The sequence below is a fragment of the Triturus cristatus genome, chromosome 2_2, assembly GCF_964204655.1.
Source record: "Triturus cristatus chromosome 2_2, aTriCri1.1, whole genome shotgun sequence".
NCBI lineage: Eukaryota > Metazoa > Chordata > Amphibia > Caudata > Salamandridae > Triturus > Triturus cristatus.
Genome location: NC_140582.1, coordinates 306,401,513 through 306,421,025, shown reverse-complemented (window position 1 = coordinate 306,421,025; position 19,513 = coordinate 306,401,513).

Below are 19,513 nucleotides of genomic sequence, written 5' to 3'. Positions count from 1 at the left end.
GAAATGGACCACCTCAACAGTTTTGGATTCTCACCCCTCATTTCCGTGAGCCACCTGAGGGGCCTGTGGTGAGTCTGAATCAGGAAGTGAGTGCTAAACAGGTATGGCATCAAGCTTCTTCAGTGCCTAAATTACATCAAAAGCGTCTCTTTGTGTAGCACCTCTGTTTCCTGGGGAATAACCTCCTTGATATGAAAGCTACAGGTTGGTCTAGGCCCTCTTCATTTAACTGCGATAAAACTCCCCTTATGCCAATGTCTGAGGCATCTGTTTGAACAATAGACACCTGGGAGAATTTAGGGGTCCTGAGCACAGAGGCTGGGCACAGGACCTGTTTCAGGGACTCAAATGCTTTTTGGAAGGTTTCTTTCCAAATCAAATTTCTGTGCTCCTTCTTGGAAATCAGCTGTGTCAAGGGGGCCCGACAAAACAACACCATGATGCCATATCCCTTGACAAACCTCTTGTAGTACTCAGTGAGGCCCAGGAATGCTCTGACCTCAGTCTGGGTTTTGGGGGCTTCCAGTCTTTATCTCGGCCTGGATGGGCTGCACCTTACACCTGCCCACCAGTTGTCCCAAGTACACCATAGACTCCTGCGCTTTCTGGCACTTACTGGCCATGACAGACAGGCTTGCCTGTTGCATAGCCTGAAGCACTTCCTGGAAATGAGTGAGGTGGTCCTTCCAACTGCTACTGTAGACAGGTAGGTCATTCAGGTAGGCAGCTGAAAAGGCCTCCATACCAGCAAAGGACTGATTCACCAACCTCTGGAAGGTGACAGAGGCATTTATGAGTCCAAAGGGCAGCACATTAAGTTGTTAGTGGTCCTCTGGAATGGAGAAGGCTGACCTCTCCTTGACATCCTCTGTTATGGGGGATCTGCCAATACCATGATTTAAGATCAAAGGCACTTAAGTACTGGGCATCCCTTAACCGGTCAATTAGCTCATCAACCTGGGAGATGGGATGGGCATCTGCAATATTGGAAGCTAACCAGAGAGAAATGGAAGTAGAGAAGGCAGTCCATGACCTTAGCCTAGAAAGCAGTGCTAACACAAAGGAGCTCCAAGATTGAAACAGAAGGGGAAGGAGTTCACAGAAAAAATAGAAAGGTTGGAGAATAATGCATGGAGGAATAATATCAGAATCCTGAACATCCCTGAGGGAGCAGAAGGGAGTGAACTGAAACACTTTGTGGGGAAGTAGCTAAAAAAGGCATTCCCGCAGGTCATTGAAGGGGTGGATTTGGATCTAGAAAAACATAGAGTGCAAAAAGATTAACCCAGGGAGGAAGAAACCTCATAGAATTCAGGTTAACTTTCTATTGTACACAGTTAAAGAGAGGGTCTTAGCACTTGCAATAAGGGAGAAAAACCTTAAGGTGCAGGGTGTTTCATTCTCTATCAAGTCAGATCTCTCCCGTTTCACCTTAGATAGGCAATGGGAACTTGGTAAGTAAATGGTGGAATTAAGGACAGTTGGTGTAAGTGCATATCTTTAAATTTACAATACTGCTGAGTATTATGAGCAAGAATTAGATGCCCGATTTTACTGACCCGAAGATGTGGCTCTGGTTTTGCACAGGTTAAAGTCAGGTAAGGAAGCAAGTTAGTGTGTAAAAACGTGATACTGTGACCCCTGGAGGAGGGGAGCCAAGCCTTTAGAGGGGTGGGTTACCATGGACGGGGGTCGGTAGGGGGAGGTACACTGGGCGAGTAGCATAGAGGAAATGTTTTTTTCAAAAATTGAGTTATTATTTTAGAGTTATAGAGCTCTTTAAGCATCCAAAATATCTCTCCGGTCTATCTGGGCACCGGCGAAGGAAAAGGGGATACCCAGGAATTTTTGTTGTTTCAGATGCTGTGTTGGAATGTGAATGGCCTCAGGATTCAAAAGAAACAACGCCATATTTTGAGCTATTTGAGGGATAGTGGAACACATGTTATGCTGTCGCAGGAGACTCATCTGTTGAGAACTGAGTGTAGAGAGCTGATGCAGAGGCATAGCTGGGTAGGGCAAGTCATCGCAGCAGACCATCACATTGTCCAAAAGGGGCCGCAATTGTAATAAGGGCAAATGTAGCTATGGAGATGGTGGGAAGTAGGGTGGATGATGGAGGGCGCTGGGCCATTATTGAGATTATGATACAGAAGGATTGCTTTACTATTGCTATTATTATGAGCCCAATGTAGATGTAGAGACACCTTTAAGACAACGTTTTGCAGCCCTTCTAGATTTTCACTCCCCAAGTTTTGTAGGAGGGGATTTTAATATCATTTTAGATAGCGTCTACACAGGACATCAGTACGATCTATTCCCCCCCCCCCCCACCCAGGCCGTGAGATCTACTCCTCTCTCTATGGAGGATTTCAATCTCTGTGATGCATGGCGAAAGAGGGAGGGGAAGCGCAGGGATTACACCTTTGCTGAGTAAAAAGTGCAGTCACTACTCAAGTTAGAACATTTCCTGGTAGAAAGGGGTGGTTGAACAGGATTTGGAAGTTGGAACAACTCCCCATCCTCCTCTCTGACCACACTGCCTTAACTTTGTACGTTTCTCTGGAGGGTCGAAAGAAAGTAAGTAAGATGGACACTGGACAGGAAACTCCTTCTTGATATGGATAAGGTGCTGGTGATCCAGGGGAAAATAACAGAGTTTTTCAAACTTAATAAGGGAACAGCCAGTCTAGAAGTTGGATGGGATATAGCCTACCTGAGGGGGATATTGCAAAGCTTAGTGGTGTCCAAGAATAAGAAAGAGAAAGGCGAGATGCTTAGAGGTAAAGATTGATAGGATGGAATAGAGGTTGAAATTAGCCGGGATGGATGAAGAAGACAAGAGGAGATTCGAACAAGTGTTACTCCAGTGTCAGGATGAATTTAGAGCAAGATTTGAGAGTAAGGAGAAACAGCAATGGGAAGTCAGTAAAAAAAAGAAAGTTTGAATTCGGAGAATGCTGTGAGAAGATGCTAACATGGATGACTAAAAAAGATAGAAATAGGAATTTTATAACTGGGGTAGGAGAGGAGAGAACACATGTATTGTTAGAAGACCATTCAGGGATTTAAGGGGCTTTTGTGAGTTTGTTTCAGAAGCTGAATGATGAACCCCCAACTCTAGACCTAGACCAAGTACGGAGATGACTGTAGTGTAAAGGGTTATCAGCAACTTCTTTGGACTGCCAGATATTTTTTTACCCAAAAGGTTAGTGGGTTACAGGTTTTGGTAGCAATTACAAAGTTGAAAAAGGGGAAGGCAGCGGGTTCAACAGCATCCCAAACGAGGTCTACATTATACTAGCTGATAAGTTAGTTCCCTTTTGGATAACTCTGTTTAACTCAATCTTCCTGGATGGTGTCACTGCCCCACCCCCATCATGGGACGGGGCAACCATCTCTTTGATTCTTAAGCCTGGCAAGAACCCGAAAGAGTGTCAGTCATAGCGACCCATATCTTAATTAAATAGGGAAAATAAGTTATTTACGAACATCCTTGCTACCATCTGAGTAAAGAAGCCGATAGTGTAATACACTATGATCAAAAGGGTTTTCTGCTGGGACACATTCGAGGGAACTAACACATAGTTTGAATGATACCATTGATATTGCTGCTGAGCAATTCTTGCCCCTAGTCATCCTTACCTTTGATGCAGCTAAAGTCTTTGACCAAGTCAATTGTGAATATTTGATGTTGGTTCTCGGCCATCAGGATATTAGAGGAGCGTTGGGTGAAGTTTTGCAGAAGGTTTACACCTCCCCCACAGCAAAGATTATTGACTCCCTATCCTTACAGTTAAATTTATGAGCAGAACTAGGCAGGGTTGTCCCTTGTACCCTGTCCTATCTGCACTTTATATGGAACCACTGGCAGAGAGCCTAAGACAGAATACAGAGATATTTCCCTTTAGGTGAGGGGGGATGAGCAGGAAGGTAGCACTATATGCAGATGACCCGATGTTATACACCTCGGACATAACTCAATCCTTACCACACATAGAACAGGAACGATCTTGCTTTGGGAGGTTCTCAGGTTATAAAGTCAATGGGCCCGATTCACAGAATGAACTTAAGCCTCCGGCCCGGAAGCCCCGCCTCCGGGCCGTAAGCTCCGCCTCCAGGCCGGAATTTCCGGCCCGAGTGCGGACGTAAAGTTAGTAGTCGTACATCCATTCTGTGAATACCAAAAGTAGTAAGTGCAGTCTGTGAATACCAAAAGTAGTAAGTGCATTCTGTGAATACCACAAAGTAGTAAGTTTAGGATTTAGTCTTAAGTTAATTCTGTGAATCGGGCCCTACGAAACCAAGACCAAGATAATGCTGTGGAATATGGACTGGATGGTGGAGGTATATAACAAACTATTAGGTACTTGGGAATAGGCATAGTTCATAATTTGGACAAGCTAGTGAATAGGAACCTGGAGTGGGTGAGGAAGGAAGTGGACAGGCTAGTGGCTAAATGGCAGTCCCAGCCTTTAATGATGCTGGTTAGCATTGTGAAACTGACAGTCTTGCCTAAGTTTACCTTTTTATTTGATAAGATCCCACTTACCTTTGGAAGGAAAGCTCTAGGTAAGATTCAGGGGAGAATAATATTGTTCATTTGGGCATCCAAAGGTATTCGATTGTCTTGGAGGTAGCTGAGAAGAAAGTTGGGAAAAGGGGGTTTAGCTCTCCATGATATTCAGCTTTATTTTTTTGCATATCAACTTAAGAACTGGAGGATGCAGTTCTCTTATCCTGATGACTCCTCTATGGGGATTCTTTATAAGGCCATGTCGGCAGGGGTTAGGAATAGAGGTTGCCTACACAAATTTGTATCTCCAAAATATAAAAAAAAAAAATAAGGCTGAAGTGTCTAAGATTAACTGCCAGAGTATGGGCAGGTGTCAGAATCCTGCTCGGGATCCCATACTATATTATGTTGGCGCCAATCTGGAATTCACCAGGGACACCAGAATGTTTGAAAGACTGCCTAGCCATCCCTTCGAGAAACGTTGGGTTTATGGGATGAATGGTTGATGCTGGTGAAGTCAGGTATGTCCAGATTTTCATATTATCAGTGGGTCACTTATTTTAAGATGAAGGGCTGGACAAACTGTGAGCCTAGCAGCATTATTGAAATGGAGCTCCAGGAGGTTAAGCACATATAGAAGGAAGTATACAACCTACCCGCTTTTCTGATCGATGCCGGCCGTAATTACACCGTGATGACTGCTGTTCTTTGATTAGGTTGATTTTGACCCCGCCCCATCTCTCCACTTGTGTTACCGCAGACGCGATTCACAGCATCCCTTGCACGTGGAGGTAGACAACGTTTTCCGGTCAAGATTCTCTGGCCATTTTCAATGCCCAATACCTCCTCCTTAGGCCAGGCGTGATTCTGCCCCCGTAGCTCATTTTCAATGCTCTGGCAGGAATACTAAGCAATTGTATTAAGGCATGCTAGTGGAAATGTGCTGATGACGTTCCTAATGTGCTTAGAAGGTATCAAAACTCAGTCGACTTAATGTGCACCATATACACTTCCCTATTAAGTATTGTTTACGTGTAATTGTGTCCTACCACATTTTGTTTGTGATATCAGAATGTGCAACATACAAACAAATCACTCTGCCTGAGACTTTTCTGCTACTCGTTGTTTGTCTCATATGTTAAGTAGGATGCAGGCTTGTGTCCCACTTTAATGTCTTGTGTTCAGATTTTTTGAAAAATTGAGTATAACAAATCACTGTCTGGCTGGACAGCTTCAAATAAAGCACTGATTGAGCCTATATTCATCTTCCTTGTTGTATATTATTTTTGTTTAGGGACCACTGTGCCGCAAACAAAGTCATTACTAAGCAAACAGTCCACAGGCATGGCAGGGCTCACAACAACCTTCAGAAGCCCTTAACCCCCCTCACTCATATGGAACAAGGGCCATAGGATAGTGATCCTCTCTGTTGTCAGCCACCATAACCTGGTGGAATGCATTAGAAATCACCTGCTCTGGGGATACCAGCTGACATCTCGCCATATTTATGCTGTCACCTGTAATGCTTCAGAGCCTCAACACCTTGCCCATTGATGGTTACCCAATGCCTATACTTTATAGTATTTGAAGGCACATGGATCTTAGGAACCATCTCACTGTCACCCAGATATACTAGGGTAACCCCATAAAACATTCCCCATTAACTGGGACAAACTCATGCCCCAGCACTACACTAGCCACCCTTGGAGATTTTCCTCCAGTGGGAGGTGGTGATCTTTTTGGAGACTTGGGATCCCTTTTGTAATGCCCTTATTTAAAGCACTCATAGCACTTAGGAGCTTTGAGCTGCTGACTTTTGTCAGGGTAGCTTTCCAGATTGGGAATGAGAACCAGACCCTTTCCCTCGTGAGATGCTTTTTGAGGGCCTTTTAAGAACTGTGGGGCATATTCTCAAAGAGCTATCGCCGAGTTAATGGCATTTTAGCACAGCCAAAGTCGCGATACATTTATCACCCCATTCGCAAGCTGGTGCTAACAGCCCATAGCACCAGTTTACCTGTGATAGCAGCCACAAAAAACATCGCCACGGATTACCCCGGCAACTATCGCTAATGAGATGCAGAGTAGGTGTTCCCATGCAAAAAGCCGCAACAACACCACTCCACAACATTCTCAATGACCAGCCACATCGTCGATAAGATCACAAAAAATGCGATAAGGCACGTTAGCAGCAGGAAATTAACACCTGCTCTGACCTGGTGCAAAGTCAGACAACAACCGGCAACAGACAAGGGAGCAGAGCCCAGAGCCAAACATGAAGAACAACAGATGCACCCGGGCAATGAACATGCAGCCCGGAGCCCCAATAGGGCAACAACACCCACCGCCACCACCCCCAGGACCCCCCGATCCCCCAAAATCCCACCCAGACCAACACTGCAGCAGCGCAAAGACAGCGACCTGCTGAAAACGCACCAACCTCACAGACCCAACACCTGGTAAAGTCATTGCCCACCACAGGCTCAAAAGGACAACCATCCTATGCATCCTGACCACCACTGCCCACAGGCCGACGGTACCAACATAGCGGACAACCAAAATCCTTCCACAGACAAAGCTGCTGGCTGTGCTGCACCTGTTGGCCTCTGGGACCTGCCAACCAACAACCGCCAGAGTCCGAGGAGTCTCACAGTTAGCCACATCCAAGCCCCCCCAACTGTCTTGGATGCCATCATCAGCTTGGTACCACACTACCTATCCTTCCCCAACACTGCGCAGGAACAGCTAGGGACCAAGCAAGGTGTCAAAACCATAGCTGGATTCCCTCACGTGTCAGGGGGCAATTGAATGCACACATGTCCTACTTATGCCCCCTGGTGACACTGTGAAACAATATCCACAACCGAAAGCACACGCATATCATCACTGTGCAGGGGCAATAGTGGACCACCTGGGAATCTCCACCAACCTCGACGCCAACCACCCATTCCGAGTGCGTGAGTCCTACATCTTCCGACAGCCCATCATCACCCGGCACTTCCTGGCTGGCAGTTACGTAAATGCGCTGCTCGTTGGCAAGTACCAAATGAACACACTACACACCTCAACTCCACAACCATGCAACTCACAACACTGGGAATGCACACATCACAAACTCACATATAACATGCCAAACAACATGTCCACCCACCAGACACGACAGCACAACTCACTCTGGTAACCTGGGCCAGCCATGCACATAAGCCATCAACTGCATGGCACCTCAGCCACACGATATCAGATTGTGGGAAGAGGTGGGAACCAGGCATGTGCAAAGGAGGCAACTGACCGATGAATGACAATGTATACAATGCCAAGTGTGGCATTGAAGAGATGGCCAGACTGCAGTATGCAGACCACACACATATCCATGTCGACACACACCGCTGGTGTATGGAGTGCAGTGGAAAGTGGACACAACCATGTCACCCCAGCCAGTGGGGAAGATCCCAGAAATGTAGCTTGTTACTTCCCCCCTGTATGCGTGAGCAGAGTGGGCTGGCCCGGCGTATGCTGGGCACGCGTAGGAGTGTGTATAAAAAGCACGTAGCTCTGGGCGTGGTCCTCTTCCGGAATGCCCAAAGACTCTGCTAGGGCGGGCCCCTCACCCCACCATGAGGCCGACGCCATCGGCGTGAGTGGTGTTGCCTGCGTTCCTGTGCGCCTGCTGCACCCCCAGTCGCAGAGCACCGTACCAGTCCTGCCAGGCCCGATGCACCCAGGCCTCAATGCACACCTGCCGACACCGGCGTGCATCGATGAGGCCCTACCAGGTACCGGTGCAAGCTCCAAGCCAGAGTGCCACGAACCTGGCAGCCTCCTCAGACCATTAAGGCCTCCGCGGCACCAGCCCGCTGTACTCCCTTCTCTTTGAGGTACTCCACCTGCATGCACAGCGGAAAAGTAGGTCACACACTTTGAACTAAGTTTTGATCACACTATGGCCGAGAACATCAAGTAGGGCAGATTTAACTCACTATACTTCCTTCGATGTGGTGACACCAATGCTATGCCTGGCATCCCAACCACACATGTCTGTGGGCCCTTCATGACTACGCCGTCAGCTACACCCGCTCGGCTCTGGCACTTGTGCCTCCGTCAACCACAAGTCACCCCAAATGTCATGTCAACGTCGTGTGTTAGAGTTCCAGGAGCAGCTAGCTGGCGCACGCTGACCGCTTCCTCAAGCCTTCACTGCGGTCGAGTAGGTCACACTATTCAAATTCGGTCTTGATTTATTTATGGCTGACTTGATGTCATTGTACAGGCCTCAACGCAGACTGCATCCCCTTTCAGCCCCGATGCCACTAAGTCGGTTCCCCGAGACCCATGGACTCTTTTTTGGTTAGGCTTTGGTGGCGGCTGAGTTCATGTCGTCGCCATCATGTCGGTGATACTGACTTTGTGGCTAAAACTATGCCGTGGCATTCCACTCCTCAATTTGCTGCTTCCGGACAGATTGCACCCTCTGCATCATGCCCTGGAGGACACCTTCCACTGTCCCCTGCAACCCTCTGCCACATACACCTCGAACATTGATGAGGACCCGCTCAGCTTGCGTGGCCCATCTGACCACACCGCAAGTCACCGTCCTGTGGCAGGGTGCCACTAACTCTGTGCTGGTCAGGTCCGGGACCCCTTCTTCTGAGATGTTGGATGGCCTCTGAGGTTATGGCCTTGGGGTCATCAACACCATGTGTCTGTGGCCCTGCGCTGTCCACTGCCTCCGGCCTCAAATGCAGCCCACCAGGGCTCACACATCAAATCGAGTCTTGACTGGCCCGGGCGTCGCATCACCGCAGGAGGCACACGCCACCACCACCAGGACCAACTCCAACCACCAACTGCTAGTGTCGAAACGGTTGTACTGGCAGACTGACCGAGTTGCCCGCACCTGTCGTGGATGCCATCTTCTGCCTGATCCCCTGCTTGATATACTTGAAAAAATGGGAAACTCAATCTGCCCTTGAGGGCCTGGGCAAAATCAAATGAAAGGGTAAAGGTGCCTTCAAGGGATTTGTTTACAATACTAAGTTATATCATTTCAATCTGTCATTCTATACAAGCTTTTTGAATTACTTGTTGATTAATTTCTTTTCATGTAAAAATGTATAGATTTCATTTGATGAATAATATTCAGTTATAAATGAAATAATAATAATGATAATTAGTATCTCGCAGGAAGAATTTGGCAATCTCTCATCGGATCATGCAGGTCCGATGGGATATTGCCAAATTCTTCCTGCGAGATACTAATTATCAGATTAATTCACAATCGAAGTCTAACTTTGAAGAATTAAATCAAGGGACTCCAGATAAAGATACGAGTCTCACGAGAGTTACACTTACCCTGTGGCGATTATTCGTACATATAAAACAACAGGTACCCAATAAAGACTGATTCCATCTATACACACCGATACTGACCATTACAACCGTGCAGCTGCGAGGATCAGTCAAAATCGATTTCAGGGATCATCCATATTGTACTCAATAGTCCTGAAGATGGTCTTATGGACGATTGCATGAGAGACCGGTTTGTCGACTTAAACACTTTTTTCTGGAGTTAACTTATATAAGGAAAAGTGTATATAATTGTGACATTGTAGGACCATTGAATTGTTTATGATAGCCTCTTGTTACATTGTATGTGTAAACCTCCAGTACCCTCTATGAACTTTTTGAAAGATAAAATTCCTTTTTATATACACCTGTGTTTGTATATGCTTTGGTCATATTTATTATGATTTAATCGAAGTTCTTATTTCATTTATAACTGAATATTATTTATCAAACGAAATCTCAACAATTAATTGAAAAAGCTTGTATAGAATGACAGATTGAAATGATATAACTAGGTATTGTAAACAAATCCCTTGATCCCCTGCTCAGCACTCCAGGTGCCACTAGCTCTGTGCACCATAAATCATCGTCCATTACAGTTTTGGTTATGTGTTGTGGAGAGCTCACGCAGCAATGTCACCTCAGGCAGTGTGGGAGACCTGGGACGGCGGTGAGGAAGATGATGCAGGTGTGACACCCCCCCTTCCCCCACTGAAGCTGCACCAGAAATGTCCAGAAGGGACACAATCCTAGACATATTCTTCACATGAGCACGCTCAGCTCTGGGGACCCAACTGCAGTGCACTGAAACTCACGGACACTTCTGTTTGTATGTTGGGTGACCTCTGTATTTGCTCTGGCTCCCTCCATGTTACTCAGCAGTTGACTCTGTTATGCAGGTGTTTTCTGTTTCCATTGCACTGGTGTCCACTGTTCAAGTTGTTGCCAGCACCAAACACTCTGTGCAGGCTGCCTTATACTCACCCCACACATGTCCAGCACAGGCGTCACTATACATGTGGCCCTGCCAATAAAGGGGCCGGGCGCACGTGACAGTAGCCAGTTCAACATGATATCTGTGTGTGTCCCTGTCGTCTTGATGTATGCATGAGGGCCCTGGGCCCTAGGACATTACATTGTGCTGTCTACAGCGGATGCAGACATGTCACCGCAGGCAGCGGGTTAGAGCTTGGACATGTAGCTTTGTCGTCACCCACACAATTAGTAAGGGCAGTGGACTGTGCCGTCGTACGCAGAGCCAACGTGGGTGTGTGACTGATATGTGCGTGCCCCTGGGCGTGGTTCTGTACTGGGAATGTACATCTGCATGTGTCTCTATGGGAGTGTGGGTCTCCTTTGTGGGGTGTAGATGGTCCCTGAACGGTAATAGTCACCCACGTATGTGATCTAGTTCACCTTTCATGGGTTCGGAACACACCCGCACCTATTGGGCCACCTGCTTTTGGCGTTCTGACACCTGGCATTGGGGTGCCATGTGAGGGTCGGTGAAGTGTTGAGAGCCTGCCGTGCTTGCGGGTGTTTCATGCTGTGTGGTCTGTTGCAGGGGCTGGGTTCTTAGTAGCTTGGCTGCCCTGGTTCTGGTGGTGGGTTGCATGGGATGTCCATGGGCTGTTGTAGGGCGTTGGTGTCGAAGGTGTGGTGGTCCTCTCCGGCATCACTGATGTGTGGTCTTCTGTGCTCTGCTGGAGGTTTTGTGTGTCCCTCTGCAATGTGGAGGGGAGATGCATGTTGACATTGTGTTGACATGTGTGTTGGTGCATTGTTCTTGTTTACATGCAGACTGTATGACAATGTACATTGTGACTGTTTTGGAGGTGCAGGATTTTATTTATTTATTTATTTATAAAGTTTTATATAGCGCGAACAAGATCCCAGGGGATATCAGAGTGCTTTACAGTCAAACTAGAACAGGAAACAACCACAGGAAGAAAAAAAGACAAATGAACCATAAAGTGCACAAAAGTTCACATTGAAGTTCAGTTAAACAAAGTACAGTGTAAGGACAGCAGAACAAAGAATGTCAAAAAAAAAAAAAGTATAGTAATAAATGTTGACACAATGGAGGAAGGAACAATGTCAATGGGCCAAGGTGAGTAGTCCAATTACTGAAAGAGGTTGTTCATCAGGAATCTTTTGACTTCCAGTTTGAACACCGTTGTTCTGGTGATTTTGCGTATTTCTGGAGGAAGAGGGTTCCATATCCTTGGTGCCGCACCAGAGAAAGCTCCGTGAGAGGTTCTCTTTTTGTTAAAGATAGGTGGTTTCAAGAGTAAGGAAGTAGCGCTTCTAGAGACTCTTGCACCACCAGATAGCTCAAGTTTTTGGCGAGATACCTGGGCGTCTTGAGGTGGATTGCTTTGTGCGTCATCGTGGCAGTTTTTAGCTGGATTCGTGCTTTATAGGGGAGCCAATTTAGAGTTTTTAGGACTGGCGATATGCGCTCATTGCGTTTGGAGCCTGTAACCAATCTAGCAGCAGCATTCAGTGAAGCCCTTAGCGGAGCCAGGGTGTATTTGGGCAGGCCACAGAGGGTAGCACTGCCGTAATCTATCCTCTGTAGGACCAGCGCTTGGACCACCTGCTTGAAATCCTTCAGTGGAAGGAAAGGTTTGATGTTTCTGAGTGTCCTAATCAAGTATTTTGCTCCTTTACATGTATTGCTGATATGATTTTTCATATTCAGGTTATTATCCATAGTGACTCCCAGAGATTTGGCTGAGTTTACGATGAGCGGAGTGCGGTTGAAAGCAGTGAGGTGGCTCATCCAGAGGTCAAGATTGGGGGTGTAATTCTGAGGGGAGACAAGCAAGAATTCTGTTTTTGAGGTGTTGAGCAGGAGATGGTTCTCAGTTAACCAGTTTTGAGTATAAGTTAGGATGGTGTTGAGTGATATGAGGTTTTCCGGGGATGAGATTTTCAAGTAGAGTTGCGTGTCATCGGCATACATGTGGAAATGAATATCCATGGAGTTAAGAGCGTTAGCTAATGGTTCCAAGCAGAGGTTGAAGAGGATAGGAGATAAAGCAGATCCTTGGGGGACTCGCATGAGAACGGGCGAAGGCTTGGAGAGAGAGTGATTTGCCTTGACTCTTTGCGATCTGTGATGGAGGAAGGACGAGAACCACTGTAACACCTGATCACCAAAACCCATCCTGTTTTGCAGAATGGATAGGAGGTTGTCATGATTGACCGTATCAAAGGCAGAGGAAAGGTCAAGGAGGATCAGGAGGCAGGATTCATTTTGATCGAGAATCTTTAGAATGTCATCCATTACATGAATGAGGGCCGATTCAGTGCTGTGCCCCGACCAAAAGCCGGATTGATGTTGGTCCAAGAGCTGGTAGTTCTCGATGTGGGCACAGAGTTGGGCCTGAACGCATTTTTCAAGGAGTTTCGCAAGGGTGGGTATGTTGGAGATAGGTTGGAAATTATTGAGGTCTGTCCTATCAGCGTAAGGTTTTTTTAGAATAGGGGATACTTGAGCTGCTTTTAAGCAATCAGGGATTGTGCCTTGTGACAGAGACGCATTTACAATCCTTGTCCAGGTAGGGATGAGTGCATTCTTGATTTCCTTGAAAATAGATGGTGGTAACGGGTCACTGAAGTGGTTGGACGGGTTGATATTCCGGAGAATCTTTTTGATGTCTTGTTCACTGAGCGGGGTAAAGGTGTCCCAGGCCGCATTGTTCTTAGGGGTCAGGGGGGTAGAGTTGAGCTTTTCAAAGAGGACAGGTGGAGATGCTGCTCTGGAGGAGAGGAGTTCAGCGTTCTTAGCAGCGAGGTCAGATGATATGAGTTTAGATTTCTCAATGATCGTCACATGAGGGTGGACTGCTTCCAGGTTCCGATAGGTTTGGACCTACAATTGATTGCTGTTTGACCAATTCAAAAAGTTTCTTGGGGCGGTTTGCCGCTTGATCTAATTGGTGTCTGAAACAGTTAGACTTGGCGTTCCTGATTTGTTTGTAGTACAGGCTCCTAGCATCTCTTAGGAGTTTAAGTTGGTGCGAAGAGGGATTCGATCTCCAGGAGCGTTTAACTGCCCTAAGGTTGCGACGTTCCGTGTTTAGGTTTTCATTATACCACGGTTTGGAAATTTTAGTTGAGGTATTTTTATGTTTGAGTGGAGCAATGTCATTCATGATGTTGGAGATGGTCGCATAGTAGGAGTCAGTGAGTAACTGCACCTCAGTCAGGTCCGCTTGAGAGGAGAGGGCAGATGTACAGTGGACGGATAGCTCACCAGGATTTACTAGTCTGAGGTCCCTTTTCCATATCTTTGATTTCGTTGGATGGGCCTTCCACAGCTATACCTCCTTGTTGATAAAAAAAAAGGATGCAGTGGTGGTCTGACCAATCACACGGGGTAATAGACTCCTAGGTGACGGTCTGCCCGTTCGAAATAATGAGGTCAATAATTTTTCCTTTATTATGGGTTGGTTGGTCACAATGCTGGGTCAGATCATGATCACTTAGAAAGGTTTTGAGGCTTGAAACTGCCGGATCTATGAAGTTAGCCCAGCGCAGATTAAAGTCACCAAGGAAGATTTGGGACACGGCTGAGTCACCATTGCTAGAAATGATTTCAAATAATTCCTCAATGAAGGGGAGATTGTCTCCTGGGGGGTGGTAGAAAGTGTGAAGTTTACAGACCGGTAGGTTCTTACTTGAGATGTTGAGACAGAGATATTCACAGGAGGGGTCGCAGAGGACTCAACGGGAGAGATCGAGAGTGTGTTCCTATGAATACAGGCAAAGCCCCCGCCAAGTTTCCCAGCTCTGTCTAACCTAATAATATCATGAGAGGAAGGTACTAGGATGTCGAGAATCGGAGTGGAAGCGGGATTTAACCAGGTTTCAGTGAGGATGATAATGTCTAAGTCCAGGTGTTGTATGAGATAGAAGATATCAGTGGCGTGTTTACTGGCTGGTCTGCAATTTAGCAGTACACATTTAATTCGTAGTGTCTTTGTGGAGGGAGGAGACTGGGTGATATTCACGTGAGTGAGGTTGATCTTATTGCTGCCTCTGTTATTGATAGGCAGTCCTCTAGAAAGGATGGACTGTATTTGTCTCGGCGGGCTCCTGTTAGGGTTGGACCAAGTAGGGTAAGAGTTGAGCAGGTCCTGTAGCTCTGAGGACGCAAGGTAGGTCTCAAATCTTCTAGGGCGGGAGGTGTCATTAGGTAGGGGAATGGATTTCATGGTGGAGGAAGGTAAAGGCTTGACCAGTGAGTAACTATCGCAAGATGGAGCATTAGACAGGTTAGCAGCGGTGAGGAAAGATCTTAGCATGGGGAAAAGGTCAATTGAGAGGGCTTTCAGGCCATGTAGCTCGGATGTTAGAAGGTGCAACTGAAGATAAATCTTCTCTAGGTGCGCCGCCCAGTCAGTGTGTTGAGCGAGAGGAGGAGAGTGAGGAAGGGAGTCTATCAGAAAGGGGAGGTCTCGGAGACTACCTATAAGGTCAGAGGAGGTGGGCGGGAGATGCTGAGGAGGAAGATGGTCATATGAGTCTGACTTAAATCCAGGAGCGATTGAAAGTGAGGTAGGAGTCTTAGTAAGGGGGGAGTGATCGTTAGGCTGAGGGTTAGGACAAGGACATAACAGATTGCTTGATGATGACCGATCATGTTCGGAAGAGGGCATTTGCTTGGATTCTAGTCTCTTAGGAGACACCGGGGGAGGGCTGGGGGAAGATGACTCAGTAATAGGAGGCAAGGCAAGATGAATATCATGGGTAGTCTCAAGTCGGGGGACAGATCGGCTCGGACTGGCAAGATGTGCGTCGGGACTCGATAGGTGGGGCGTAGCAACCTGGGATGGGACCCCTCTATGGTGAACAGGTGGTGAGGCGTGATTTAGATGGAGAAGGGGAGATGAGCTTCCTCGCGTAGCGGGGAGAGGACTCATCGGGTCCTGAGAGATGTGAGAGTGAGTCTGGGGGACATTGGGTTTAGAGGAAGCCGCGATTTTGAGTAACGGGAAGATGTTGGTTATCTTAAGTAGATTGACTTTTTACGCTTGGAATAGGATGATACCATTGTTATAGAGGGTGATAGTGGTATTAGCATTGAGTGAGGACGAAGGGGCTGTTGTGAGCTTGATACCATGAGGTGTTTTCTTAGAGCTTGTTATTCTGAGCATAGAGTAGAAGACTTTTCGCCAGCAAGCTCTTTTCCTGGTATAGAAAATAAGGTCATTTATCTTGGGACCATTGATAGTAGAAAAATATACATCAGAGATTAGAATTTCGGGCCAGGCCCTGAGAAGGTGATGCTTATATTTCTTGGCTGCAGTTTTTCGATAGGTTGGGTGGGTAGTTGATGATGGAAGCGTTGGCACCAGAGGGATCCGGAATCAGAACCATTGTGAGCAATGTGACTATTGATCAGTGGATATGAATTGATGGTGGGTGGAGGATGGTGTTAGCGTGAATGAAAGTAGGCACCATAGGATATGAAGACGCTAACCAAAAGGCAACAAGGGATGGTTACCTGTGGAGAAGATATCAGCTTGCTAATCTAGTATTTCTACAGACCACCAGCTAAATGTTGATAAGCTATCACAGATGAAGACATGAAAGCACATAGGAAGATCCAGACAGAGGGATAAAGGAAATAAGTTCCATAAATTTCTTTTTTTTTAAAAGTGTGGGTCGATGTTCATAATTAGGCCACAAGGTGGAGCTCCAGGCTAAAGCAAGATCAGAGGATTCTATTAGTTTGCAGTGAGATACAGATCTAGTCTGGTGTAGATAGATTCCTGAAAAGTAGGGAATTGAAGAGATAAACGGGAAAGATGGCAGCAATAGGAAGATAGTAATGAGGAGTAACAAATCAAAATGGGGATGAGCGACTTAAAATTCAGTTAGACTCCAACAAAAGCACGCAGAGGTCAGCAATGTGGAGCGATCATCCTCAACATTTGAATGCATTAACTCCATCATCGGCCCACGAGTGCGAAAAGGCTGCAGAGGTCCCGCTCTCCAGACAGGGGTTAGAAAGGGACAAATGACAACCCTGTACCAGCTCCCAGGCAAAGAAATCAGGAAACCGGGAGAATGATTACAGCTGAGTTTACAACATTTGTGCAGCGCTGGGAGCTGATGGCATAAGTCACATCTCAGACAAGGGAATCCATACTGAGGTAGCGTCTGTTCAGGAAGCAGGGATATCGCGAGATGGCAGGCTGAGGAGGTGAGCAAGTGATCATATGAAGAGATCCCAAAATGGCCACTGTGATGACCAGGACGATGGGAGCCACCAATCAGCCCCAGACAAGAGCTCCGGCTTATGAAGTTAAGGAGAATGGGGACTGGAGAGAACAGGCGAGCCCTCAGCAAATACCGGGAGATGGACTACATTGTGCGGGACAGTGTACATTTGGACTGCATGATGGGTGTGAGGTTTTATGCGTACATTACCATTTCACAGTTTCCAGCTCTGTCAGATGTAGTGGGCCTGTTTCTTCGCGTGTGCAGAGCCAGTTCTGTCCTCTGTTCTGCAGTGTCGGGGTTGCACATTTTTACACATTGTCGTCAATATGGATGTGCTGTTATTGCTATGTGTATGTGCTGCAGTGTGCCACGGGGATGAGGGACATGATCCAGGGTCATTGTGGGTGTACAGTGTTCTCTGCTTATTTGTGCATGTGTGCCATTGTGCCCATCTCCCCCCGTCCCCCCAGTCCTTGGTCTTTACTCACCCTGTTGATGTTGTGTCAGGTCCTCCCGAGCTGTATCCGCTCTCCCGACTCCTTGCACCATCTCCGCACTGTTGACTGTGGCCTCCGTTTCCTCCAGCTCCTCCTGTGGCGCAGGACTCCCACCTTCTGTCGCCATTGCTGCCTTTCTGTTTGCGGCGTCTTTGTGCCTGGTTTAGTTTTTCACGTAATGCCAGCGCCTCTTGGCCTCCTCCATTGGCCTCCTTGACACTCCGGCTGCATTCAAGGTAGTCTGATTGTGGGTCAGTAGCTGGTTGTGTTCTGTCACCTCCGGAACGCTGGTCTTGTTTTCCTGCAGACTAAATCCCGTCTTCCTCTCCCTCTTCTCCTTGGCCTTCCCCGAACCAGTTGTTCCTTGCTGGTGGTCCGTGGGGCTTGTGGGGTTCGCGTTGGCCTTTGTGCTCGGTTGGGGTGCACCCATGTTGCTACGCACTTTGGTTTCTTTCTGATGTGTTGTTTTTGTTGCTTTTACAGTGCATTTTTTTGCGAGACGCGTGGGATTTGCAGACCTGCCGCTGGGTTTCGCTGCTTTTTGTATTGCGATTGGCCTCATTGCAGCTTTTTTTGCGTTCGTGTTTTGTATTTTGGATGTGTGGCGTTGATTTTAACGCGGTCAGTTGACGTGTTATCTGGTGACTATCTCATGGTACCGCCGTGTTGTGAATACCTGGTTAACACGGCTTAAATTTCGCGCGGTGGACTGCGATGTTGAGGGTTGCGTTAAGTAACTTTTGCGAGGGTTATCACACGTTCTTGAGAATATTCCCCTCTGTCTTTTTATCACCCCTTCTTCCAGTAGGAACCCTGACCACCCTTTTGAGAGTCCCCCGAGATGACTTCTTGGACACACTGTTGCTGACCCAGATGTCTACCTCCTCAGCAAGCTTCCTGGAGTCAGTAAGCTTGCTATCAACCAGGTATTGACACAGCTATGGAGAACAAATATCAAGCATTTGTTACTTTAAAATTATGTTGTGCAGCCCCGAATAATCATCAGTCTTGCTGCCCTTCATCTTATCCCTTTAGTGCCTTGCTGACATAATCCAAGAAATCCACCCATGTTTATGATGAAATCTTGTGGCTGCCCCTGAATCTGAGCCTATGCCTTTCAGGAGTCTGTCCAAACTTACTGACTAGGATGGCCTTCATAGCAGTGTAGCATGCCTGGCCCTCTACCTCTTTTAAAAGGTGTGTGTGTCCTTTCCCACTGTGGGCATATACCTCCATAAACTATCACCCCATAACTCCTCTGGGACCTTGTGCAATCTTAGAGCCACTTCATAGGCTGCAAACTATTTATCTATGTCATCCCCCATCACATAACTAGGCACCACATCCTTGGATACCCTGATTCTGGACTCACCAGTGGACACTGCAGGTATGCTGCCACCATTGCTGTCACTGGACCCCACTTACAGGGCTTATGTCCAGCTCTCTCATGCTGATCCCAGGGCCCATTTTTAAGGTTATGCTGGACTGTGGTAAATACAAAGTTCAGGCTGTCCACGATGCAGGGCAGGCTGGCTCCCAGACTCATGCAGGCTCTGCTGAAAAAATACCTTGGATGGAGCAAGCTTTTACGAACACTCTATGCGTTGGTTCCAATTCACGCAGACGATGATCATCTACGAACCCCTTTACCATGCAGGCGATACATCGTTATCAAGCCGCGCTGTCCGCCGTCATCGAGCCACGCAATCTTTTGAAGTGATTTCGACAATCATCACCTGCATTGAAGGGCAATGCATCTGTTCTGATCGTCACTCCTTCGATTTTGATGGTTCTGGGCAGCAGAAGTCACCTTTCAGGGCCCAGGACTAGACTGGCATCACTTGTCAGTGCAGAGCTCACAGATGGTAGAGTCCAGGTGTTGTTGCAGGGTTGAAGTAGTTCTTTGATGGCCCTGATA